General features: G+C 46.2%; 1 protein-coding gene and 1 pseudogene across 1 annotated transcript in view; both read right to left on the bottom strand.

Annotated features, from left to right (window-relative positions):
- LOC126247968 (polypeptide N-acetylgalactosaminyltransferase 16-like) overlaps window positions 1–26,665 on the bottom strand; it is a 567,635-nt gene that overhangs the window by 409,716 nt on the left and 131,254 nt on the right. The gene's annotated exons all lie outside the window — the stretch shown is intronic.
- LOC126249825 (5S ribosomal RNA) lies at window positions 15,185–15,302 on the bottom strand (annotated as a pseudogene).

The raw sequence follows: 26,665 nt of genomic DNA, 5'->3' as shown, positions 1-26,665 counted from the left end.
CTCTCCGTCATAACATTATCACAATATTCTATTGCAAAAACAACTTCGTGCGTGGCTGGTACTCGGATGGCTAACCGCATCGGTACGCCACGCACTATTGGCAGTTTTCCCTTTGCCTTCCCGGCAAAGGAGAGAAGGCGCAGTGGCATAAGGTTCCTGATCACCACACTTTGTGATACGCCACGCACTATTGGCAGTTTTCCCTTTGCCTTCCCGGCAAAGGAGAGAAGGCGCGGTGGCATAAGGTTCCTGATCAATGTCCTGGATTACATTCCAGACCTCACCGAAATGTCTCAAAAAGTGAGGATATGTGACACATTTGATAGTGATCCGTCCGACGGATGGCGAGGTTAAGCTCGGTGGCCCTCTTGCTAGTAGTGAGGAATAGGCTATGTGCCGGCACCAGGTTCCACCTTCTCCCTTCTATCATCATCACACAACGCAAACAGGAGACCACACTACACACACACCCTTTAGTCATCTACCGTTCCGAGGCGTCTTGTCACAGTCTGCGCGGCTCGCCCCGTCGGAGGCTCGAGTCCTGCCTCGGGCATGGGTGTGTCTGTTGTCCTTAGAGTAAGTTAGTTTAAGTTAGATTAGGTAGTGCGTAACCTTAGGGACCGATGACTTCAGCAGTTTGGTCCCATAACACCTTACCACAAATTTCCAATTTCCAGCCATCTACATGTATCACATACACTTAACACCCAACCCTCACACTTCGCGAAGGAAAGGTGCCAGTTTGCACGAAGGATAGGAAAAACCTTTCTAGTCAGACTCAAAGATCTACCCCTCGTGGTCTCCCAGCCAATCGTGCCATATCACTTTACTATTCTAACTGCAAAAGCACTTACCACAGCGATCAAAACATTACATACACCCAACTGACAGGTCAGAGGAAGGTAACGGCTCCTTACCTAAGTGTGGGACAGATTTTCACCTAATATAATCCCCAGGAATTTGGGTTCTTTATTTGTCAGCTAACAAGGGAACGCCACGACATTGGGATCGCGGATTTACTTCAAACTTTGTGCACTTTCAGCACGCCACTAAAAAAACTAATGTGCAAGTATTAAGGTGCACTACTCTGGCTATTCCGAGAAAATCGCAAGAGAAGTTTCATGCGTCTATTATGTAACTTATACTATGTGATCAAAAGTATTCGGACACCCCAAAAAACACGTTTTTTATATTAGGTGCATTGTGCTGCCGCCTACTGTCAGTTACTCTATATCAGCGACCTAAGTAGTCATTAGACATCACGAGAGAGCAGAATGGGCCGCTCCGCGGAACTCATGGACTTCGAACGTGGCCAGGTGATTGGGTGTCACTTGTGTCATACGTCTGTACGCGAAATTTCCACAGTCCTAAACATCCCTAAGTCCACTGTTTCCGTTGTGGTAAGTGGATACGTGAAGGGACACGTGCAGCACAAAAGCGTACAGTCCGACCTCGTCTGTTGACTGACAGAGACCGCCGACAGTTGAAGAGGGTCGTAATGTGTAATAGGCAGACATCTATCCAGACCATCACACAGGAATTCCAAACTGCATCAGGATCCACTGTAAGTACTATGACAGTTAGGCGGGAGGTGAGGAAACTTGGATTTCATGGTCGAACGGGTGCTCATAAGCCACACATCACGCCGGTAAATGCCAAACAACGCCTCCCTTGATGTAAGGAGCGTAAACACTGGACGATTGAACAGCGGATATACGTTGTGTGGAGTGACGAATCACGGTACACAGTGTGGCGATCCGATGGCAGGTTGTGGGTATGGCGAATGCCCCGTAAACATCATCTGCTATGGTGTGTAGTGCCAACAGTAAAATTCGGAGGCGGTGGTGTTACGGTGTGGTCGTTTTCAAAAAAAATGGTTCAAATGGCTCTGAGCACTATGGGACTCAACATCTTAGGTCATAAGTCCCCTAGAACTTAGAACTACTTAAACCTAACTAACCTAAGGACATCACACACACCCATGCCCGAGGCAGGATTCGAACCTGCGACCGTAGCAGTCCCGCTGTCGTTTTCCATGGAGGGGACTTGTACCCCTTGTAGTTTTGCGTGACACTATGACAGCACAGGCCTACATTGGTGTTTTAAGCACCTTTTTGCTTCCCACTGTTGAAGAGCAATTTGGGGATGGCGATTGGATCTTTCAACACGATCGAGCACCTATTCATAATGCGTGGCCTGTGGCGGAGTGGTTACACGACAATAACATCCCTGTAATAGACTGACCTAAATCCTATAGAACACCTTTGGGTTGTTTTGGAACGACAAGTTCGTGCCAGGTCTCACCGACTGACATCGATACCGCTCCTCGGTGCAGCACTCCGTGAAAAATGGGCTGCCATTGCCCAAGAAACCTTCCAGTACCTGATTGAACGTATGGTTGCGAGAGTGGAAGCTGTCATCAAGGCTAAGGGTGTGCCAACACCATACTGAATTCCAGCATTACCGATGGAGGGCGCCATGAACTTGTAAGTCATTTTGAGCCAGGTGTCCGGATACTTATGATCACATAGTGTATGTATCTGTGCGCAGGTGCCGGACGTTAGAGATCTTGCTGATCAAGTGTTAGCGTTCGAGATTCGTAAGACGTGCGTGTATGAGGCGACGGATCGACTCCCGCTCAAACCTTCAGTTTTATAGTACAAATGTAACTTCTGAGATATTCAAAGAAACTGCAGCTACACCATTCGTTCTTGTTACATAAGCAACGTCTGACCGCTACATGCCGGACGTTGTGGCCGAGCGGTTCTAGGCGCTTCAGTCTGGAACCGCGCTGCTGCTACGGTCGCAGGTTCGAATCCTGCCTCGGGCATGGATGTGTGTGATGTCACAAGGTTGGTTAGCTTTACGTAGTTCTAAGTTCTAAGGGACTGATGACCTCAGATGTTAAGTCCCATAGTGCTTAGAGCCATTTGAACCATTTGACCGCTACGCAGGGTAACTGCCAAATGGGGCCTGCCTCTGTATCTGCATTCGAAAGGTCGAGGTGCAAAGTACTCGTAGTTCCGGGTACCTTACAAGATAAGGGATTTCGCAAATCACGACAGGCATACATTTTCGGCGAAACTCTGTGCGTTTCTTCGTTTACTTGTCGATAGTTATAAATATGTTGTTCTAATGATTAAATTTAATTAAAATAGTAAGTAGTCAAATAACATGTAATTCACTAAAGCTTCATGCAAACACTCGTGGTTTTTTAATTATATTACCCCTCAAATGTCATATAAATAAAATAATATGACCAGTGATTAAAAAATATAGATTAAAAATTAAGTGTGAGCGGGAGTCCAACTGTCGCCTCATACACGTTCGTCTTACGTAGCTCGAACGCTAACCACTTGTTTTTTTTGTTTTTTTTTTTTCATAAGGTAAAGGAATAGAAGGAATGGTCTCGGGGCAAAGTCGGCCGAGGTCATTGTACGAGGCCTGGACACAATGTCTCCGTCGCCAAACAAGAATATATTGAAGGGGTAAATGGCGACAGGAGAATATTCATTTATTTATTGACAAAAAACAAATCCGCATTTTCCATGACTTGTCTTGGAAAAAAAAAGAAAAGAAAGCTACTCTTCTGTAACACGCACGTGCGGCGCCGATACTCCACGGACGCCGCCGCCCTGTCTTCATGGCATGTCTTCTCGCAATGTCGTGTAGGCACCGTTATCTGTTCATCTTCTTGTGTGAATGTATCAAATTTATCTCCTGCGATGCATAATCCAGCTACGGGCCGCATCGTGGAAGATGCTCCGCAAGAAGTTCGAAAAGTATTGACTGTACTTAGGATTCTTCACAATAGCACAATAACGATTGTTTAAATAGTTCCAAAACTCCATGAGCCTTATGACACTACCTCCAAATAAATAATGAATCTCGTGACCTCTGATCCAAGTGGCAGCGTTGTGTTTCGCCCTCGGATAATAAACAGTATCAGGGTAGAGGAGAGTGCAGGAATCGACATCAGCGAGCGACATCCATAAAAAGAGGGCCAAAATTTGGCGCAGAAAATACCAAATCTCTTAGGCGGTGTTTATATGTGTCCTCGACGTTACAGTTCACACATAAAGGCGAATCTGCAAGATGGATCCTATGGAGTATCTCTCGAGTAATTTGTTTTCTGTTCACCGTCAAGTACCAGGTCAAATGTACGTCTGAATCAAGCCTTACCGCGTTGACAGTGCGCCATACTACGTTCCAGTTCAGGGTAGGGCATGTCAGTTCGACGGCGAAGTAGTGTGCGATAGATGTCCCTGGCCGTTGGTAAGCGAGAGAGAGGGAGAACGTCCCGTAGTAAGCTAGACTTCAGATAAAACCTCCTACAGTAGGAAAAGGGCAACGGTACCTCAGTAAGCGCCACCGGATGGTCGGGGGAATATGGTGCCAGAGCCTCAATCAGTAAGCCCGTGAGACTGGTCGGGCATCGTCACCAAAGCTTGAGCTGCATACTAATGTATAGAGGCACTGATCGATCATGAACATTGACAAGGCCCAGTCCTCCCCGTTCTTTAGGAAGAGTGAGGGAGTCGTATCGAATCCTAAATATCATTCCAACGCTGACAAAGGAACCGAATGCCGCCATGATGCTCCGAGCTATATGTTTAGGCATCGGTAGTGCTTGCGCTACATGCGGAATTCGTGATACCTTATAGACATTAATAAATTCCGTCCATTGATGAAGGTCCAAAGTACGAAGACGACGGTTTATGTACATTTATGTGGCTCCCCGTAGCTTCACCATAAGTGGCTAATCAACCCAAGGCTCTGTGGACATCATGTTCGTCATGAAGAGTTAACAGCAGATCATCTGCATACGCGGTGCACCTAAAAAACGACGCCACATCTCGTGAGGCGGTGTCGCAGACAACAGAACAGAGGTTCTAATGCTAAAGCATACAGTATTGTCGATGTGGGGCATCCCTGTCTAACAGATCGGTGAATTTGCAAAGTGTTCGACTGTCTACTGTTGACAAGCACTTTGGATGTTGCGCCATGTAGGAGAGGAGTACCACCCGACGAAAGCGCCCGGGTAATGCATACTCTGAAGAATAGCAGTTAAGTACGTATGACTGACGCGATCAAATGCTTGACTGAAATCTATCACAGCCAGCGGTCCCGCCACACGACGCGCCTTAGCGAGGACAGTCAGATCAAATCAAATGTTCAAATGTGTGTGAAAACTTATGGGACTTAACTGCTAAGGTCATCAGTCCCTAAGCTTACACACTACTTATCCTAAGGACAAACACACGCACCCATGCCCGAGGGAGGACTCGAACCTCCGGTGGGACCAGCCGCACAATCCATGACTGCAGTGCCGCAGACTGCTCGGCTAATCCCGCGCGTCTATCAGATCCCTGTAGCGGCACAGGGCGGCGCGTATCTTATACATCCCACTCATCGCTGCGTGATCCACTGATAGGACACGAGATGTACGCCGAATTGGAGGTGCCAGTAGACGTGTGATGATTTTCATATCAGTGCTCAACGAAGTTAATGGTCGGTAGTCCGTAATACGTGATCCTCCATGAGGTTTATGGATTGAGATGATGATACCTTCCACAAATGCAGCCGGAAGTTGCACCTCTGCTGTCATGAACTCTTGACATGTAGTAGTCCAATAGGCCACCAATAATCTCTGAAACGTCCTATAAAACTCCAAGGGTAACCTATCCGGTCCTGGTGACTTACTGGGTGCCGCTATTCCTGTGGCATCCAACACTTCTTCTTCAGTCACCGGTTCTAGCAGTTCCTGTTGGAGTTCCGTAGTAACCGTGGCGTGCGTCAAACAAGCGACAGCAGTAATGCTCACTGGATTAGATCTCTTCTCCGCGTACAGGTGAGAATAATGGGTGAAGTATGCATTGCTTATGTTGTTGGTTGTTTTTTGGGGAAGGAGACCAGTAAGCGAGGTCATCGGTCTCATCGGATTAGGGAAGGACGGGGAAGGAAGTCAGCCGTGCCCTTTGAAAGGAACCATCCCGGCATTTGCCTGGAGCGATTTAGGGAAATCACGGAAAACCTAAATCAGGATGGCCGGACGCGGGATTGAACCGTCGTCCTCCCGAATGCGAGTGCAGTGTCCATTGCTTATGTCTCTCTGCGTGACGCGACGGACGCCATCGTCTGTCGTCACCCCATGGATCAATGTCCTGTGTCTGCGCTTTCTTTCCATGGCTATATGGTACATGGAGGGCCGTTCATTGGCGATACCGATCGTTTGACGTGTAAGAATGATGTTCCTTTCCAGGTGTTGACGTGCCAACGTCAAAATCTTCGCTTTTCCTCGGCTAACAGTCATCTGGAAAGCCGGTGATGGCGGCATAACGGAACACTACCTGAGGATGGAGTATTAGAACGGATCGGAGTCGCGATACGTTGCATATACGCTGCAGCAACACCCTCAGATGGAAACTTTTTGTTCGCACTTTATATTGCGATAATTCTTCGCAGTTTGTTGATTATATGTGTAGTACGAGCTTGGGTCACCACCATTTTTATGCAGCATGCAATAGTGAACTCAGCGTCATCTTCATACAGGACACTTATTGACTCCTCCAAAAGTTAATTACGTGTGCTTAACGTCAAATGCAACTACCACGAGAATTTAATCGCACAGGTTACAGTGATGTATGTCCGTACACAGCAATAGCGACCTCTACGGTATGTTTAGCTGTCTTGCTATTGATTGTGCTAATGGCTGTGTAAGCGCGTTTTATCACGCAGGCACGGAGTTAAGGAGCCCTTGTTTCCATTAACTCTTGTCACAGATTCTTTTTTAAATCTTTTAATTATTTTTCAAATAAGCTTTTCTTTGGCATCTTCTCCCGTATGAAACTAGCAGATTAAAGCGGGTTTAACGATACAATGACAGAGTGTATCATCTGTTTTAAAATAGACAGGGAATCTCACTTTTAGCATACACAAACATATAAAGTCACTCAGTCTGCCAGGAATGGCGTTAATATCAATGAAAGTTTGCTGTTGATGTAATTGTACATGTGGTACAATAAAGTAAGTGAATGTGAGTTCAATTTTCAGAATAGTTTCGTTTGTGCGGCTTTTAAGTTTTCGTTTCTTGAGTGCCGTTCAGATGGCTAATTTGAATTTAAAAGTCATTGTTTTGAACTATTTATCTACAGAAAAAGTTCATGCGAAGTTAGTGAGTGATTATAAGAAGTCTGCTCCTTTCTCGGCAGCTAAGAAATTAGCAGCTCATTCTTACCGTGGCTGTCGTACTTCTGTTGAAGTTAATCTACAGGATGTACCGCAGATGCAACCACAGAGACTGTGTACCATATGGTATTCTTGCTTGTCAGTTTAAATTATATGAAGCACCTGACGCTGTAGGCAAATGAGAAGGAAAACATTGTGCATGTTGGATACAGCCTTTGTTGAATACTGACCAAATCACATACGAAAATAAAATTCAGTAATCTTTGGTCCGTTTTTAAAAAGAATCCAACTGGTTCTGTACACCAATTTCATATTGTGGATGAAACCCGGATGTACAACTTCACGGTAGAAACGGAACAGTAGTTAAAGCTGTGCGTGTGATATAGTAACCTAAAAATGTGCCGCGCGGGGGAGCCGCACGGTCTGACTTCCAACAATTCAACCATGTAAGGTAATTTGTCGATGGTAACTTTTTTTGCTCCAAATGAAGATGTTATGGGAAGCGTAGATGGATAATTTGCAGATTTTGGAGAACAGCATTTCAGGGATGGGATCTATTAATTGGAAAAAATGTTGGAAATAGTAGAGTGACGTACAATATAATTACGAGAAAACGTGTGTATTCTTTACTTAAAACACTGTATTTCACTGCCAGACCTTTTTAGAAACCAAATCTAGAAAAAAATACATATAAATTGTAAACGCTTATTTTAATAGGCATCGTTAAGGAGAACGTGGTGTAGCCTTGGTCTTATAGGCTGTTCGCTCTACGCTAGTATTCGTATTAATGAACGAAGACTAACTCGTTCGTTGTTCTATTACATTTACTGATCCGTGTGATTTAGATAGCTTATCTTTGATTTCACGACGGGTGTTTTGGAGCTCAGTGTATTATAAGTAAGAATGTAATGTAATGATAGAACACGTGGATGTGTTTTTTTAACCAGAAGGGAAACTGAGTTCTCTGGAAGAACATCGTATCTTGTTCATGGCACAGGTTCCCCGTTATGACTGCGCAATTCTATTTGGCAGCAGTACACGGAATTACGCTTGCCGTACTCGCAGCTGTGCTGGTAATTATTCAGCGAACGTGTAGGGAATACGCTCTGTTGCGGAAGTCTTCATGTATAATCGTGCATCAGCATACGCCAATAGATAGTTATCTTCTTGCTACGAAAAAAAAAATCATTTTACTGTGAGGCAGCAAAGCTGCAGGTGGCACCAAACTTCAATTGTCTTTTTTGAATCAGGGATACTGAGCAACTAATGACCAAAATATCTGCTGCATCGTTGAGTACTTGAATTTTGAAAATTTACGACTGAGTTTTCAGGAATCTACCGTTGGAAAACAAGAAAACTGAATGAGATGAGCAGGGATTTGTACATCTGAGATGATTGTACGACTGCATTAGTGAAAAGCGACGCATCCAGTTTGACGCTGCATTGCCGAAACAGAATCAGATTTTTCATTTATCTATAGAAATTAAATTCTGCTGAAAGAATTTTACATGGACTGACTCGCCGTAAGCTTAATCATTAACTAAAACGAAGAGTCAAAGTTAAAATAAAAATCAACAGTCTATCGTCGTCGTCGTGATAAAACGTTTAATCTGCCAGAATGTATTTGTGGCGACTGTACCTCCCGTAACATAAGAAGCAGCACAGATGAATGCACGGTCTCATATAGCTTACTGGGTTGTTTAACAAGCCTGAAAGATTTCTCGTATTTCGTTACCTTATTCGTATTTCAAATACGGATGTCAGGAAGTTCCTGGCATAAGCATAAAGGTTAACTAAATTCCGTAGCGTTAGCGTCCTGACGACGAATGCTCCTTCGTCCGGTACCTGAATCGTCGGTGAACAGCGGTACTGGAGAGGCATGTGGTCTGCACTATGTCTTCCCTAATGTCGGGTTTTGTAAACGGAGTTGCCGATTTCCCTTCAAGTAGTTCCTCCATTTTCCGCACGAAGCTTCGTGGGTGAGGTTTTTCCACCAAAAACACCTATTAGAGTCACTGTGAGTATCTGGTCCTCCGTGTGGCTGCCACTATATAAACAGCTCACTGGACAAAATATTAGTTAGCCAGTTAAAAAGAAACAATGGTCCCAGTGGAGCGCTGCGGATGGTGTAGAAGTGATACCAGGCCGCATGTCAACCTCCACCGCTGACATAGTAATGACAGAGAAGTAGTGTGTACAATCCAGACACCTACTAGTGGACATTAATATGGCGTGAGTCCACATACTGGGAACACTTTCAATGAGGTGTCCGAATGTCTGTGGAGGGATGACAGTCCATTCTTCCTCGAGAGTCGAAAGTGAAGTTCAGGTCGGAACTCTGGGCAGACCATTCCGTTTCGGGAATATTTTAGTCCACAAATCATTGCCTCACTGATGTTGCTTTATGACAGCGTGCACTGTCATGCTGATACAAGAAAATCATCGTCTCAGAACTGTTGCTCTACTCTATGCAGTACACATTGTTGTAAAACCAGTTCACATCCTTTCGAATTTAGTGTTTTCTTAAGTGCAATAAGAGGACCACATCATAAACATGAAAATACCCCTATACCGTAACACCACCTGCTGTGTACTTCAGCCGGCCGAAGTGGCCGTGCGGTTAAAGGCGCTGCAGTCTGGAACCGCAAGATCGCTACGGTCGCAGGTTCGAATCCTGCCTCGGGCATGGATGTTTGTGATGTCCTTAGGTTAGTTAGGTTTAACTAGTTCTAAGTTCTAGGGGACTAATGACCTCAGCAGTTGAGTCCCATAGCGCTCAGAGCCATTTGAACCATTTTTTTGTGTACTTCCCTGTTGTCACCACACAGGATAGCAAGTAACGTTCTCCAGCCATTCGCCAGACCCAAACTCTGGCATCGGACTGCGTGATTCCTCATTCATCATCACTCGTTCCCAGTGGTGTCGCTGTATACACCACCTCGAGCGTCGCTTAGCACTGACTACAGATACGGAGCTGCTCTCCCACTGTCTCCAAGTAGCTGTTGTGCCAGCTGGATTGCTGGTAGCACTTTGGAACTCACAAATTATTCCCTCCGTTCGTTTTGTGCTATTTGTTTTCAGTGACCCTGTGCAATACTCGACCGTCCGTACTTGAGGTCTACCTGGTTTTGGTTTAGCTGCGGTTCTTTCTTCGCGTTTCCATTTCACAACCGGGTTGCTTTACAAGGGCTGACGCGTTTGTTACTGAGGTGACTGAGCTACGTTCGAAGTCAGTGAGCTCTCCTGACCGACCCAATCTGCTGTCACTGCTCCTCTACTGAGAACATACGCTACAGGCTATTAAAATTGCTACACCAACAAGAAATGCAGATGATAAACGGGTATTCATTGGACAAATATATTATACTAAAACTGACATGTGATTAAATTTTCACGCAATTTGGGTGTATACATCCTGAGAAATCAGTACCCAGTACAACCACCTCTGGCCGTAATAACGGCACTGATACGCCTGGGCATTGAGTCAAACAGAGCTTGGATGGCGTGATCAGGTACAGCTGCCCATGCAGCTTCAGCACGATACAATAGTTCGTCAAGAGTAGCGACTGGCGTATTGTGACGAGCCAGTTGCTCGGCCACAATTGACCAGACGTTTTCAATTGGTAAGAGATCTGGAGAATGTGCTGGCCAGGGCAGCAGTCGAACATTTTCTGTATCCAGAAAGGCCCGTACAGGACCTGCAACATGCGGTCGTGCATTATCCTGCTGAAATGTAGGGTTTCGCAGGGATCGCATGAAGGGTAGAGCCACGGGTCGTAACACATCTGAAATGTAACGTCCACTGTTCAAAGTCCCGTCAATGCGAACAGGAGGTGACCGAGACGTGTAACCAATGGCACCCCATACCATCACACCGGGTGATACGCCAGTATGGCGATGACGAATACACGCTTCCAATGTGCGTTCACCGCGATGTCGCCAAACACGGATGCGACCATCGTGATGCTGTAAACAGAACCTGGATTCATCCGAAAAAATGCCTTTTTTCCATTCATGCACCCAGATTCGTCGTTGAGTACACCATCGTAGGCGCTCCTGTCTGTGATGCAGCGTCAAGGGTAACTGCAGCCATGGTCTCCGAGCTGATACTCCATGCTGCTGCAAAACGTCGTCGAACTGTTCGTGCAGATGGTTGTTGTCTTGCAAACGTCCCCATCTGTTGACTCAGGGATCGAGTCGTGGCTGCACGATCCGTTACAGCCATGCGGATAAGATACCTGTCATCTGGACTGCTAGTAATACGAGGCCGTTGGGATCCAGCACGGCGTTCCGTATTACCCTCTTGAACCCACTAATTCCATATTCTGCTAACAGTCATTGGATGTCGACCAACCCGAGCAGCAATGTCGCAATGCGATAAACCGCAATCGCGATAGGCTACAATCCGACCTTTATCAAAGTCGGAAACGTGATGGTACGCATTTCTCTTCCTTATTCGAGGCATCACAACAACGTTTCACTAGGCAATGCCGGTCAACTGCTGTTTCTGTATGAGAAATCGGTTGGAAACTTTCCTCATGTGAGCACGTTGTAGGTGTCGCCACCGGCGCCAACCTTGTGTGAATGCTCTGGAAAGCTAATCATTTGCATATCACAGCATTTTCTTCCTGTCGGTTAAATTTTGCGTCTGTAGCACGCCATCTTCGTGGTGTAGCAATTTCAATGGCCAGTAGTATAGTACACTGGCGGGTCTGCTTCTCGCGCCATCTAGTGAGTAATTTCACTTTACACAGTAGTGTGTCGGATATATTTAATCACATAGTGTATGTCCCAGTCAGTTACATGGAATCAGCGCAATAAGATGTATGGAGGTGGAAACGTGCAGAATGGCAGAAAGAAGCTATTTTCTCTGCATTTACCCATGTCCACACGGTGAACCAAGTTGTCCGATTTGGTGGTGTTCAACGCGGACTGTCCAGTGTGTTTACAAGGAATGGTATGTCAGCCTCAACCGAGCAAAACGGCTTAGTAACAGTAGTCCTAAAATTTTCATAATACATAGGCACCGGAGACGACTGTCACGCCTTGTCAAGCACAAAATAAAAACAAATCTGTTGCTGCTGTCAGTGAGTGCAGCTCCATCTTAACCAATTTTTGGAGATATCATCGCGAAGGGGGCTGGATGCAATGGACATTCGGAGTCGGGTTCGTCAAAAACGGTCACTGATTGCAGCAGAACATGAAGCTGCTCGTCTGCAGTGGGCCAAACAACACAGAAATTGGGAAGGAGCTGAATGGAAGTGTGTAGTATGGTCCAATGAGTTGCGATTTTGCCTGATTTCGACTGCGCCGACGATCGAATGGGATGTGTAGCCCGCAGTATGTGGAGGGAGCAGGCCAGGCCGGAGGTGGTTCTCTGATGTTTTGGGGGTGTATGTTGAACCGTGACTTGAACCCACTCATTCAGGTAACCGTGAACAAGAACCGGGCTGTTTACTTGAGTCTTCTCAGTGATCAGGTATTGCCCTTTCACCTGCTTCTTCAAGAGGAGTATGTTGTGGATGCTCCCTTTTTTGCGAATGAGAACAGCCTTATTCACAGAGGTGCACGCATGCGTATCTGGTTTGACGTGGACACCCAATCGCAATACAACTGGCCCGCTAAATCACCAGAGCTTAAACCCATAAAAAATATCTGTAACTATTTGGGACAGCGGGTGAAACGTAGCCATCAACATACCCACAGTTTGGTAGCTCTACGGGATGCAGTCAACAATCGACTGTTTCAGCACAATATGACATACGTGAAGAAACTTGTGAGCTGTCTTTTTCGTCGAACTGAAGCCATTAACAAGACTGGAGGAGCTGTTAGAAGCTATTAGTGTGATTTCTTCTGGGAGTGACTAATTACACTGACGGAAAAAAATCGTAGAACTAAATGGTTCAAATGGCTCTGAGCACTATGGGACTTAACTTCTGAGGTCATCAGTCCCCTAGAACTTAGAACTACTTAAACCTAACTAACCTAAGGACATCACACACATCCATGCCTGAGGCAGGATTCGAACCTGCGACCGTAGCGGTCGTGCGGTTCCAGACTGTAGCGCCTAGAACCGCTCGGCCACTGCAGCCGGCTCGGAAAACTAAAAATGATTAATGTAGAGCAATGAAATTTCGGATATATATTTGTCTAGGTAACATATTTAAGTGAGTAACATTACAAGATCACAGGTTAGTCTAAGAGCGGGATAAGCAATTGCAAAATGTGAATTGGTGTGTATTAATAAACGGTGCAGCCGCTAGAGTGTTGAATGCAAGCACACAAATGTGCATGCATTGTGTTGTATAGATGCCGGATTTCAGTTTGTGGGATGGAGTTCCACGCCCGATGCACTTCATCAATTAGTACAGCGATGGTTAATGCTGTTTGCGGATGACGTCGGAGTTATCAGTTGTCGTTCGATGATGTCCCGCACATGCTCGACTAGAGGTAGATCTGGTGATAGAGTAGGCCAAGGCAACATGTCGACAGTGTAAAGTATGTTGGGTTACACAGCGGTATGTGGGCGACCATTATCCTGTTGGGAAACACGCCCTGGAATGCTGTTCACGAATGGCAGCGCAACAGGTCAGATTACCGATTGACGTACAGATTTGAAGTCAGGGCGCGTGGGATGACCACGAGAGCGCTCCTGCTGTCGCACCACGGACCATAACTCAAGGTGTAAGTCCTGTGTGTGTGTGTGTGTGTGTGTGTAGCACACAGACAGGTTGGTTGTTAGCCCTCAACTGGCCGCCTTCTAACAAATATACGGCCATCACTGGCACCGAGCCAGAACCAGCTTCCATCAAAAAACGCAACCGACCTCCACCCTGCCCTCCAATGAGCTCTCGGTTTTCAGTCTGGAACCGCGCGACCGCTACGGACGCAGGTTCGAATCCTGCCTCGGGCATGGCTGTGTGTGATGTCCTTAGGTTAGTTAGGTTTAAGTAGTTCTAAGTTCTAGGGGACTGATGACCTGAGATGTTAAGTCCAATAATGCTCAGAGCCATTTGAACCATTTAGCTCTCGGTTGACACCACTGATGTCACGTATGGCGGTGATTTTGGGTCAGTGGAATGCACGCTAAGGGGCGTCTGGCTCGGTGCTATAATTGAAGTAACCGATTTGTTACAGTTAGTTGTGTGGCTGAGGTGCCAACTGCAGCTCAGATTTCTGCAGCAGATGCAGTAGGTTGTGACAGAGGCATACGCTGAACACGATGGTCTTCCCTCTCGGTAGCGCCACGTAGCCGTCCGGAGCCCGATCTTCTTGCGACCGTACTTTTTCGTGACCACCACTGCCAGCTATCACGAACTGTGGCTACATTCCTGTCAGGTCTTTCTGCAATATCGCAGAAGCAACATCCAGCTTCTCGTAGCCCTACTACACGACCTCATTCAAACTCAGTGAAGTATTGATCGTGGCGTCTTCGTCGCCTTAAAGGCATTCATGCCTAACATCAACTCACCACGTCCAATCTCAAAGGCAACTAACGCTCACCACGGTCTCAGCCTGTATTTAAAGCAAACCTGATGTGCATTACCATAGCGGCGCTACTAGCGCCATTTTTATGAAACTGGCACGAAATTTGAATAGACATCATCTTTGAGATGTAGAAACACGCCTACCAACTTTCGTTATGTCGCACAACTCCTCCTTGAAGTTGCGATATTTTGCTGTCAGTGTATTTGTCCGAAATGCTTATTACCTACCAAGAAATAGTCGCGGCGGTTCATTTAACGATTATTGTTGTGATCGACTGCAACTTCGATGAAATTAGCCACAGCCGACAACAGCGGTAGTGTTCTCCGGTATTTGCCATATGGTGGATCGGTGCGTCTTCCCTGAGTTGAGCATAATCTAGGACTCAATGTGACTAAATTAAAGCACTCCGTCTTCAGGCCACGAGTGGCCTACCGGGACCATCCGACCACCGTGTCATCCTCAGTGGAGGATGCAGATAGGAGGGGCGTGGGGTCAGCACGCCGAAAAATGGCAACAGCGCAAGGTGGCCTGGATGGTCACCCATCCGAGTGCCGACCACGCCCGACAGCGCTTAACTTCGGTGATCTCACGGGAACCGGTGTATCCACTGCGGCAAGGCCCATGCCTGACTAAATTAAGTTTACCTTTATTTACAGCAGGAGCTCAAAATGACGTCCGTCTGTGGGCCGAGCACCGTCATATCTTATGAATGCATTGTCAAAGACTTGTCGAATTTCGCCTACTGAAATTCTTGAACATAGTCGCCGTCCTATAGGCAGAGGACATCAGCTAGCATATCATTTAAACTTTCTTTCTGTGGTGTCCTCCGAAGAGCGAGGTGCAAAAGCAAGGTTGGTACCTCGCAACGCAACTGCAAGAAAAGACAGTAGCTGCAACCGCACCGACGAATGAGCGACACCGGCGCAGCCACGCCCATAAATGTTTGGCTGCGCCGGGGTAAGGGATTTTCTACTTAGGACCGAGCACAGTACCGCTGAACCCAGTCTGAGATCATCGAGTAAGGCGACAGAATCGTCTTGCAGTAGGCGAGCTGTGCGATAAATGTGTTAGGCAGGGGACTACGCGAAAGATACTGTTAAATGTACACTGAGTGAGAGACTTGTACTGTATATTGTCTGCATCAGGTGGTACGTTAATGTTCAGAGACAGTTGTAAATACTCATGACTTTTCTGTGAAAATGGATTGTACAGAGTAAGTAATTCTTCGTATCATTGTTGTAATAAAGTGACCAAGCATTCTACGCTAACGAAAAAAAAATCACAACACGAAGAAGGAGTTGTGTGACATAAACGAAAGATGGTAGGCGTGTTTCTACATCTGACAGACGATGTCTGCTCAGAATTCGCGCCAGTGCGATGCATGCCAGATTCGGGCTAAATACTGTAACGATCGTGAGCGTTAGTCACTAGACTGGACTTGATGAGAGACTGGACTTGGTTAGTAGGGGTTAGCCAAGAATGCATTTAAGGCAACGGAGACGCCATTATCCATAGCAGGCAGACTTGGCAGGAATGTTGCCGCTGTACGTGATTGTTGGCAGCGGTGGTCACGAGAATGTACGGTCGCAAGAAGACCGGGCGCGGACGGCCACGTGGCACTACCGTGAGGGAAGACGATCGTCTTCGGCATATGGCTCAGTCGCATCGTTCTGCATCTGCTACAGCAATTTGAGCAGCAATTAGCAACACACTGACACGACGAACTTTTACAGATTGATTACTTGAAGGACAGTTCCGAGACAGACGCCCTGTACCGTACATTACACCCGCCCCAAACTGCTACCATTTGTGGTTTCAGTGGTGTCAAGAGGGAGCACATTAGAGGGCAGGGTGGAGGTCTGTTATTCTTTTCTGGTGAAAGCTGGTTCTGTCTCGACGCAAGTAATGGCCGTGTTTGGACAGAAGGAGGCCAGTTGAGGACTGCACCCAACCTGTCTGCGTGCTAGGCAAACTAGACCTACACCTGGAGCTATGGTCCATGGTGCGATATCGTATGACAGCCGGACCTCTCTCGTGGTTGTCCCACTCATTTTGACTGCAGAACTGTACGTCAGTCTGGTAATTCCACCTGTTGTGCTGCCATTCATAAACAGCATTCCGAGGGGGGGGGGGGGGGGGAGGGTGTTTCCCAGCAGGATAACGCACACCCACATACTGCTGTGTAACCCAATATGCTCTATAGCTTGCTCTATCACAAGGTCTGTCTCCAGCGACATCTGAAAACTGCTTTAATCGTTTCTGTATTGACCGACCAAGTGCGCTTAGACTGATACCCTGCATCTGTTCAACACAATGCATGCACGTTCGCATGCTTGCATTTAACATTCTGGCGGTTACACCGGTTATTAATGTACTAGCACATTTTTCAATGGCTTATCTCGCGCTTACGTTAACCTGTGATCTTCCAATGTTAATCACTCAAATATGTTACCTAGACAAATGTAACCACGAAATTTCATTACTCTGCATAAATTATTTTCTTCGTTTTGCGATTTTTTTCCGTCAGTGTGTATTGTCTGTATCAAGTGATACGTTAACGTTATTAAATACTCGTAACTTGCCTGTAGTAATGGACTGTAAAAAGTTAAGTAATTCTTCTTATTTTTGTTGCAATAAAGCGAACTTGCATACTACATATTACAGTATCCACTCGGTCTCCTCCCGCAGCATCAACAAGTGTAAAACAGATTGTTTCTTTTTCGTCTGCGTTTATCCCGCCTAGGATATACTCCGCTGCACTGAGCATGTGGCAGGTTTATTTTATTACACTCTGCGACCGGACGCAGTTACTGTCACCGCAGTCGTCGTTTACCTGACGGAGGGAAACCGTGAGCGTACCCAGTCTGCGAATTGTGTAAACTCTGTTCTGTCTGTGGTCGTATTTTAACTGTTTATACATCTTACATTTTGAGGCGTACATTGGGGACCAGCCCAGCATTTGCTTAAATGAGCGTGAGAAATCCACAGTGAGGCTGGCCAGTTCACCAGCCACGTCGTTAATCCGCCGTGCGGATTAAATCCGGGTCTGAGTAATTTCCCTGCCTCGCCAGCTTACGCGATACGCTATACCGACAGCTGGGTATATTACTTAAAAAACTGATAGAACACTCATGGAATACTGACTCCTGCCATGTTCTGACTCAGTGCTTACGGGCTATTAATAATGACTACACAGCTGAAATTAATTTAATCATTAAAAGTTTATTGAAATTCTTGAAATGACAAGCGGATAACTGTCTTCTAACTCTTCGACTGTAAGGGAGTTGTTAGCATGATATCTTTTAACATCCCCCAAAGATAAAAGTCACATGTATTTGGATATGGGTAATAAGGAAACAAATGAACTATACTATGATCGAAGACACTCCGAACACTATCGCAAATGCGTTGGCGGTGTGCGCTCTTGCTCTGTCCTGCATGTAACAACCGTAGGTATTTTAATTAGTTGTTCTATGAGAAACGGTTGCAGTATGTTGTTCACATACTTATCAGAAGTTACGATTTACTGAAGCAAATACAACTGACACGCCAGTAACGTTTTTAACAGAATGACGACTTTTGTGGACTTTTTTGCGAGATGTCTCCTAACTAGTTTAGTTTACATTCGGTTAATGCACTGGCATTTTTAGACCTCTTTTTGTTTCACACAGATCTAGTGTCTTGAAATTAAGTTACTGATCTATGTACCGTCGAGTCTTTCGGAAAACAAATTTCTGTACGGAGACAAGCTAACATTACACATACAACTTTGTTCTTCCATTGTTCGAGAAAAGAAACACTCGCTGATTGCTCATGTGTAACGTAATGAACGGAAAATACACGCAGAATGAAAGGGAAAAAGTATATCGATCACAATGTAATCTAAATAGACGCACACACAAGAACACGAACACACACACACACACACACACACACATATATATATATATATATATATATATATATATATATATATATATATATATATATATAACGATACGCCACCTCTCCCACAATCTAAGCAATAGCCGGGACATCATGCTATGATCGCAGCCTGCCTAGCGGGTGTATTAGTTCGCGCGCAACGAAGGAGAAAACGCATAAGGCGTAACACAAAAACCCTGTATTTCGCTATCTTTGCGGGAAACGATGGTCGTAAAAGTTAGGCTCAATAACTGACAACACTAGAATCCAGCACTGATGTATGAACCCCACATATCGTTGGCGACAACGTTTACTGCTTGGCGGCTATCAGTTACAGCTTTAGATCACATCCCGTGTTTCTTGTGGGCCTGGACATATCACAGCAGTATACCGTGAGCCGTTGCAGCTGCTCTTCCATCCATTTCAGCGTGCCGTTCCCAGCGTGATAATTTGCGGAATGGAATGCCGTAAAGCGTAATACTGAGGCTACTGTAGCTGGCCTTTAGGTGTTACGTCCCCAACACGACGCGCTACATTCTGGGAAGAGGTAGTAAAATGATGACGTACTCAGAAAACTACGTAAATTTAGGTGAAACTCCCAGATAATCTAAGAATCACCGGTCAATAACTCAGCAGTGATGACTGAGCCGTCGTAACATCGTAATGAAGTCCTGGAATTCAACCTGCTTCAAAATATTGGGTTGGTGCATAAGTTGGTAGCACTTTGCCGCAATAAACACAACAGATACACATAACAGAGACTTTAGTATTCTGCTTCACAATTTACAACGATCTTCCAATGCTGGGGCAACTTTTCGATCCCGCGACTTTAGAAATCACGTGGTTTTGAGGTGAAGAATTCGTCGAGCCATCTTCGGAGCGCATTTTCATCCGGAAAGGAAGTTCTTTGAATCGATAGAGATCGGAAAAGGTGAAAATCTTAGGACGGAAGATCGGGTGAATAAGATGGGTGCGGTGTTTTTTGTCGGTCTAATAAAATGCGGGCGGGCGTTGCCGTGGAGTAGCATTACTTCACGCACTGTTCCTGGTCGGTGTTCTTGGACTGCTCCTGCAAGACGTCTCAGTTGTTGACAGTAAATGTCAGCACTGATAATTTCACCACCTGGAAGCAATTCGTAGTTAACCACACTGCGCTGTTCCACCCGATGCAAAACATAATCATTTTTGAATGCACGCGGGTCATCGTACGAGGAGTTGCTGCTTTGTTTGGGCTCAGCCATTCCTTTCTTTTCCTTACGTTAGCATAAAGACCCCATTTGTTGTCACCAGTAACGATACAGGACAGAAAAGGTCGGCGTTTTTCACGAGCCATTTGGTGACGAGCAAGCACAGACGCACATGCGGCCACCCGCTGATCTTTGTGATTTTGGCTTAGAGCATGCGGTACCCACACACCCGATTTGTGAACCTTCCCCATTCCTTAAAAACATCGCACGACGGTGGAATGATGACAGTCCATCACATCTGCCAGTTCTCGAGCATACTGACGTGGATCATTGTGGGTCAATGCGTTTAATCGATGCTCATCATACCCCGGACGTCTTCCTGAACGTGGAGAGTCACTAATGTCAAAAACGGTCCTCCTCTCTTTCTGTGCTCTGGCGAATGGCATTATCCTCATGCACGGCGCAAATGTTTCTGGCTGCTTCCGCTGCTTTCAACCCTCTACTGTACTCAAACAGAAGAATTTCTGCCACTTGACACTCCATTTTCTAGCGTCCACAGTTCCACTCACTATATCTAAATCACAAAATGTAAATTCAAATACCAATATGAACTACAAATAAAAATGACAATCGATAAATAAACCCATAGCAACCGTAATATCAACATGTGAAATAAAAACGCTACGAACTTCTGCACCAACTTCATAGAACTGCCGCTCTTCTGACTCGAATTGCGATAGTTCTTGAGACTTGACGTAATAAATAGTGAAGTCTTTACCAAGACAAGGAACTGCAGTAGAAACAGGTTCCCTAGATGTGGAGACTCTACTTCTCTGACAGATAACATAATAAAGTTACAACCTGGAGAAGTTGAAGCGATGCGCTCTGATCTGTCGCTATACGATTCGGAGGCGACAGCACGACCAATCAAATACGAAACGATTAGAAAAATTACGAGAGCATTCGAGGATTAAAGAGAAAAATTGTTGTATAAATGAAAGAGGTTTTAGGAGGAGTTTTGTTCTTTCATCACTGTACATTGGGATCATTGGGATGAGCTGACAACAAAATTCAAATGGCTCTGAGCACTATGGGACTTAACTTCTGAGGTAATCAGTCCCCTAGAACTTAAACCTAACTAACCTAAGGACATCACACACATCCATGCCCGAGGCAGGATTCGAACCTGCGACCGTGGCGGTCGCGCGGTTCCAGACAGTAACGCCTAGAACCGCTCGGCCACATCGGCCGGCTGAGCTGTCAACAGCTGAAGGATGAAAAGTATTTTGTTTATAACCTCAATATTGCATTTAACAACAACATGTCCGTTTGAAGTTCCCACATTAGTTGAACAACGTTCCTTTCTGAAGGTGAAAACCAGCTAAAAACTTTACTTTACAGTATTGTAAAAGTTGTATACACTACAGAAATTTTTATAAGTGAGCTGAACAGCTCAAAAATGGTCGAACCCGAGTTACTAACAACGTCCTGGCTGTCCAGTTGAAGTATCAACTTCATCGCTTGAAACCCGAACTGACGGCATTATTCTTGAAGATCGACTTATTACGGCTGAACATGTAGCAAAAGCGGTTGAAGTAAGTGATGACGCAGTTCATCGTGTTATCGGTAACAAGCTCTAGTACAGAAAAACAAGTGCGACGTGGGTCCCGAAAGAGTTAACGGAGCAACCGAGAAAACAAGACCCAAAGAGTATACAGTCTTGAAATGTTTTTTTCTATATAAATTTCTTTCTTTAATGATTTAATATCCAGCGTAGTTAAAGATGTATGACAGTGAAGTTTGTGTATTTTCATGATATTAATGTGGATAAAAAAGGAGTATAATAAGACAATAAAGTATTCCACTTTGATGTTGTCAGCGTAAGTGCCCAAACGCGCATCCCAAACAAAACAAATACTAATTAGAAGAAAAGTAGTGCTAACAATGGAACCTCCCCATCGCACCCCACTCAGATTTAGTTATAAGTTGGCACAGTGGATAGGCCTTGAAAAACTGAACACAGATCAATCGAGAAAACAGGAAGTAGTTGTGTGGAACTATGAAAAAAATAAGCAAAATATACAAAGCGAGTAGTGCATGTGCAAGATATGTAACATCAAGGATGGTCTGAGCTCAGGAGCGCCGTGGTCCCGTGGTTAGCATATAGCCGGCACGGTAGCTCAGCGTGTTCGGTCAGAGGGTTAGCTGCCCTCTGTAATAAAAAAAAACTGAGTTAATCGATCAACAACGAACTTAAACAGATGTCTTACGACGTCCGCCCCGAGCAGATGCAACGAACAAAAACGAACAAAATGAGATTAAAAAAAAAAGCATTAGCAGCTGCGAACTGAGAGGTCCTTGGTTCAAGTATTCCCTCGAGTGAAAAGTTTAATTTTTTATCTTCAGACAATTGTTATCTGTCCGTCCGTTATGCTTTCATCACTTTTTGGGAGTGATTATCACATCAACAAGAAAACCTAAATCGGGCAAGGTAGAAGAATCTTTTTACCCATTCGCCAAGAGTACAAGTTAGGTGGGTCGACAACATATTCCTGTCATATGACGCACATGCCTTCACCAGTGTCGTATAGAATATATCAGACATGTTTTCCTGTGGAGGAATCGGTTGACCTATGACCTTGCGGTCAAATGTTTTTGGTTTCCATTGGAGAGGCACGTCCTTTCGTCTACTAATCGCACGGTTTTGCGGTGCGGTCACAAAACACAGACACTAAACTTATTACAGTGAACAGAGACGTCAATGAACGAACGGACAGATCATAACTTTGCGAAAATAAAGAAAGTAAATTTTTCACTCAAGGGAAGACTTGAACCAAGGACCTCTCGTTCCATAGCTGCTCATCCCAACCACGGGACCACGGCGCCCCTGAGCTCAGACTGTCCTTGATGTTGCCTATCGTGCGCATGGACTACTCAGTTTGTATATTTTGCTTATTTTTTTCATAGTTCGACACAACTTCTTCCTGTTTTCTCGATTGATTTGTGTCCCGATTTTCAAGGCCTATCCACTGTACCAACTTATAAATCTGAGGGTGGTGCGATGGGGAGGTTCCCTTTTAAGACTATATTACACTGCTGGCCATTATAAGTGCAGTACTGGAAAGGATAAACAATATCGAAATTTTACGGACTAGAGTAGAGTAGGAAGAATACGTGATTAAATTTGTAGGGGATTTGGAAGTATACTGGGTGCGAAATTTCTGCCAGCTCTGGCATATACAACCGGTCTAATTCGGCCGGGCGACCGCATCGAACAGCGCAGGTGATGCAGCTCTTGAAACGAGAGAATATTCGGCGAATAGACTGGCCTGCCAGTAACTCCGACTTAAATCCCATAGATGCGTTGGGCAGATGTATTGCAGCACGTCCACATGCACCTATGACCACCCAGCAGTCGGGAATCTCGCTGGTGGAGGAATGGAACGCCCTACCACAAAAACTCCTTACCAACCTCGTGGCCAGCATGGGAGCGCTTGCAGAGCATGCAATATCGCCTGCGGTGATCACATCACACACCCTATTAAGAACTCTGTCCTGCCTTTTGTAATGTCACGGACCGTCATACACTGAGGCGACAAAAGTGACGGGAGAGTCAAAAGCACATATCCAGATGGCGGTAGTATAGCGTACACGAGGTATAAAAGGGTGGAACTGTCATTTGAACTCAGGTGCTTCATGTGGGAACGCTTCCGACGTGATTACGGCCACACGACGGGATGTAACAGACTTTGAACGCGGACTGGTAATTGGAGCTAGATGCATGGGAAATTCCATTCCGAGAACAGTTAGGAAATTTCACATTCCGAGATCCACAGTGTCAAGAGTGTGTCGAAAATACCAAATTTCAGGTATGACCTCTCACCACAGACAACGCAGTGGCCGACGGCTTTCACTTAACGACAGAGAGCAGCGGCGTTTGCGTAAAGCTGTCAGTACTAACACCAAGCAACACTGCGTGAAGTAACCGCAGAAATCAATGTGGGACTTAAGACGAACGTATCCCTTAGGACAGTGCGGCGAAATTTGGCGTAAATGAGCTATGGCAGCAGACGACCGACGTGAGTGCATTTGCTAACAGCACGACATCGCCTGCAGCGCCTCTCCTGGGTCGTGAACATATCGGCTGGACCCTATTCGGCTGGAAAACTGTGGCCTAGTCAGATGAATCTCGATTTCAGGTGGTAAGAACTGACGTTAGCGTTAGAGTGTGGCGCAGACCCTACGATGCCGTGGACCCAAGTTGTCAACAAGGAGGCACTGTGCAAGCTGGTGGTGGCGACATAATGGTTTGGTTGTTTTTACATGGAATGGACTGGGTCCTCTGGTCCAACTGATCGGATCATTGACTGGAAATGGTTATGTTCGCCCACTTGGAGACCATTTGCAGCCATTCATGGACTTCATGGTCCCTAACAACGATTTCATCTCACCGAACCACAACTTTTCGCGATTGGTTTGAAGAACATTCTGGATAATTCGAACGAATGATTTGGTCATCCAGATCGGCCGACATGAATCCCATCGAACATTTATCGGACATAATCGGGGGGTCAGTTGGTGCACAACATTCTCCACCGACAACACTTTCGCAATTATAGACAGCTGTAGAGGAAGCACGGTTTAATATTTCTGCATGGTACTTCCACCGACTTGTGGAGTGCATGCCATGTCGAGTTGCTGCACTACGACGGGCAAAAGGAGGTCCGATACGATGTTAGGAGGTATCTCATGACTTTTGTCACCTCAGTGTAAATCGCGGAGACTTCAGTGTAGTTTTCGTCTGGATGGAAATTCCTTTCAGTTACCTTCTGTACTATAGTGTTTCAGTCCTTTCTGTGCATAGTTCAAGATTCATCGGGTTGTTAGCCTAGCGGTCTAAGGCGCTGCAGTCATGGACTGTGCGGCTGGTTCAGGCGGAGGTTCGAGTCCTGCCTCGGGCTAGGGTGTGTGTGTTTGTCCTTAGGATAATTTAGGATAAGTAGTGTGTAAGCTTAGGGACTGATGACCTTAGCAGTTAAGTCCCATAAGATTTCACACACATTTGAACATTTGAACATTCATCGGGCTGTGTTACTTGGCAGTAACGCATAATGCGAAAGTTAGTTTCCTCCTTAAGTTTTGCACTCCAATGTACACTCCTGGAAATGGAAAAAAGAACACATTGACACCGGTGTGTCAGACCCACCATACTTGCTCCGGACACTGCGAGAGGGCTGTACAAGCAATGATCACACGCACGGCACAGCGGACACACCAGGAACCGCGGTGTTGGCCGTCGAATGGCGCTAGCTGCGCAGCATTTGTGCACCGCCGCCGTCAGTATCAGCCAGTTTGCCGTGGCATACGGAGCTCCATCGCAGTCTTTAACACTATTAGCATGCCGCGACAGCGTGGACGTGAACCGTATGTGCAGTTGACGGACTTTGAGCGAGGGCGTATAGTGGGCATGCGGGAGGTCGGGTGGACGTACCGCCGAATTGCTCAACACGTGGGGCGTGAGGTCTCCACAGTACATCGATGTTGTCGCCAGTGGTCGGCGGAAGGTGCACGTGCCCGTCGACCTGGGACCGGACCGCAGCGACGCACGGATGCACGCCAAGACCGTAGGATCCTACGCAGTGCCGTAGGGGACCGCACCGCCACTTCCCAGCAAATTAGGGACACTGTTGCTCCTGGGGTATCGGCGAGGACCATTCGCAACCGTCTCCATGAAGCTGGGCTACGGTCCCGCACACCGTTAGGCCGTCTTCCGCTCACGCCCCAACATCGTGCAGCCCGCCTCCAGTGGTGTCGCGACAGGCGTGAATGGAGGGACGAATGGAGACGTGTCGTCTTCAGCGATGAGAGTCGCTTCTGCCTTGGTGCCAATGATGGTCGTATGCGTGTTTGGCGCCGTGCAGGTGAGCGCCACAATCAGGACTGCATACGACTGAGGCACACAGGGCCAACACCCGGCATCAGGGTGTGGGGAGCGATCTCCTACACTGGCCGTACACCACTGGTGATCGTCGAGGGGACACTGAATAGTGCACGGTACATCCAAACCGTCATCGAACCCATCGTTCTACCATTCCTAGACCGGCAAGGGAACTTGCTGTTCCAACAGGACAATGCACGTCCGCATGTATCCCGTGCCACCCAACGTGCTCTAGAAGGTGTAAGTCAACTACCCTGGCCAGCAAGATCTCCGGATCTGTCCCCCATTGAGCATGTTTGGGACTGGATGAAGCGTCGTCTCACGCGGTCTGCACGTCCAGCACGAACGCTGGTCCAACTGAGGCGCCAGGTGGAAATGGCATGGCAAGCCGTTCCACAGGACTACATCCAGCATCTCTACGATCGTCTCCATGGGAGAATAGCAGCCTGCATTGCTGCGAAAGGTGGATATACACTGTACTAGTGCCGACATTGTGCATGCTCTGTTGCCTGTGTCTATGTGCCTGTGGTTCTGTAAGTGTGATCATGTGATGTATCTGACCCCAGGAATGTGTCAATAAAGTTTCCCCTTCCTGGGACAATGAATTCACGGTGTTCTTATTTCAATTTCCAGGAGTGTATATCAAAGTATCAATTCATCACTTTCATACATACATGGTTCAAATGGCTCTGAGCACTATGGGACTCAACTGCTGGGGTCATTAGTCCCCTAGAACTTAGAACTAGTTAAACCTAACTAACCTAAAGACATCACAAACATCCATGCCCGAGGCAGGATTCGAACCTGCGACCGTAGCGGTCTCGCGGTTCCAGACTGCAGCGCCTTTAACCACACGGCCACTTCGGCCGGCTCATACATACATGTTGATGTAAACATTCTTAAATTAGTTGTCAGGTGTGAAATTGTTACAGATATACTA

Source organism: Schistocerca nitens, chromosome 3 (genome assembly GCF_023898315.1).
Source record: "Schistocerca nitens isolate TAMUIC-IGC-003100 chromosome 3, iqSchNite1.1, whole genome shotgun sequence".
Lineage (NCBI taxonomy): Eukaryota > Metazoa > Arthropoda > Insecta > Orthoptera > Acrididae > Schistocerca > Schistocerca nitens.
This window is presented reverse-complemented; position numbering and strand designations above follow the sequence as displayed.